Below are 2248 nucleotides of genomic sequence, written 5' to 3'. Positions count from 1 at the left end.
TCTCTCTCTCTCTCTCTCTCTCTCTCTCTCTCTATATATATATATATATATATATATATATATATATATATATGTATAGATAGGTAGAGAGATAGATAGATAGATAGATAGATAGATAGATAGATAGATAGATGTACATACATATATAGATATATGTATATGTACATATATATGTACATATAAGCAGCTCAAAATACACAACACTTTTGTAATCCCGCGGAATTGGCAGCATGGCCGTTTTGGATACACTTTAGCTTTTCATATGGTTTGTGCTTGTCTATTACGCTTGGACCATGATCGTTTTCGCTTGATGTTATTGCAGACAGTACATTTTTCATCACCAGCGGAAAAGGTTTATTTCGTTTAAAAAAAAGGTCTATTTAATTAAATTTGACTTGCATATCGCAAATATTGAATATCTTTCAATATATGTGGAACCCAAATATCGCGATTCTTAATGAGTTAAAAACATTTAAAGTGATTTTCAATTGTTGTGCGTGATACATTTAACCTCTCTGCAATCTCACATACAGTTATATGAACCTCAAATTCGATTATGGCTTTGATTCGGTAATCATCAACTTCAGGAGGTCAACCAGAACGATGGTCACTTCTAAGTGAGAAATCTGCAGAACGGAATTTTTTTTAAAACCATTTCTAACATGTGCGTTCTCTTAAATAATCAACACCATAAATACTACATATCTCTTTATGAAACTCAGCAATTTTCTTGCTTTCTTTACGGAAATAAAAAAAAAGCAAAATATAGTGAAAAGTTTCGTTTTTACACTCGATGCTAAAATTGACACTGAACTACCTAAAAAACTCACGCCCAATTTGCTTCTGAAGTAAGCTAAAGTAACGATTTTTTGCTTATTACAATTCTCCATTTTCTGCTCATTACAATTGGAATTCCGGATAAAATTTTGTTTATTCAGTTATTACCTGTACCCAATGAGTGTAGTATGCTTGTATACCCATGCCCAGGGTAGCATAGGTATATGATACCGGTAGTAAGAACGGACATTCTTTTAAACAGTTATTCCAACCGTTAACTCTGCTTACTTACGTATATATAGAGAGAGTATACATACTAGATTTGACAACGAAACCAACACTAGATTAATTGCGATGAGTCAGAAGAGAGTGTTTGTTCAACATTAGTTTAAATGTGCATGATCTTCTGTAGTAGACATAGAGGTACACGCAATAGAATGAGCGTATGTCAATAACACAGCGTTTAATACAAGCACAAGCATTACGGTTGATATTACTTGGAGTGTCTAGATTTTACTGTATTACAATAACTTTCTGGATGTATGTATATAAATATTGATGATAAAACCAACAAGGCGGAGGCTTCGTCGTACATGTCACATTTATTATTAAAATGCATTTGATATTACTATAATATTTATGCTTTCTTTTTAATAAAAGTGTTCTATCTTTGCAGTGTACTTTTACCTCGTACATACTTCAAGTGTTACTTATATTGAGATAATTTTGTCATTTTTTAGTTAATCACATATTTTCGTTTTAGACTTTAATATTTACATTTCCCCTAAGTTTCCTTGGATTATTTTCCCATATATTTGCCCTTCGATATTCTTCGCTCATAGAACTAATCATTTCAAAGAACGGAAATGGCAAACACTCAAAGTTTTCGATTCAGTCGTGTCTCTGGTTGCGTTTCTACTCTCTTTGAAATACTGGCATCGCGTGAAGGCAATGATCGTGTAAATGCTTTCAACTCAAACAGACAAAGCGTTCAATGATAGAAAAATATGTCATGCTGAAAGTTAGATAATATCAAAAGAAATTTCGCTTCAAGCCGCTGAAAGGATTCTTTATCAAAACAGTTTTCCTACTACCAGAATAGCAATAGGTGATGAAAGAACCATACTATTTGCTCTGAGAAATAATGCTGGATATATCTCCAGAAATGCGTTGCTTTCAATAGAAACAAACTAAATTCCTGCCAAACTTTAGTTTATCCTTCTTAAATTAATTCATCCTTAAGCTGCAAAGCGCATTAGATTTATAAGGTTGTCTGTGTAACGATAGGTGTTAGGAAGACACAGCTTGTATTAATGACTGAAATTGAATTATTTAAAAATAATATAACACGCTGCTTTGTAACAAAAGACTAAGTATCTTACTGTATCTGATATATGCCCCCAAATGTGGAGGCGTAATAACCCAGTGGTTAGGGCAGCTTACTCGCGGTCATAGGATCGCAGTTTCGATT

Source organism: Octopus bimaculoides, chromosome 8 (assembly GCF_001194135.2).
Source record: "Octopus bimaculoides isolate UCB-OBI-ISO-001 chromosome 8, ASM119413v2, whole genome shotgun sequence".
Taxonomy (NCBI): Eukaryota; Metazoa; Mollusca; class Cephalopoda; order Octopoda; family Octopodidae; genus Octopus; species Octopus bimaculoides.
Note: the sequence above shows the minus strand (reverse complement) of the source record.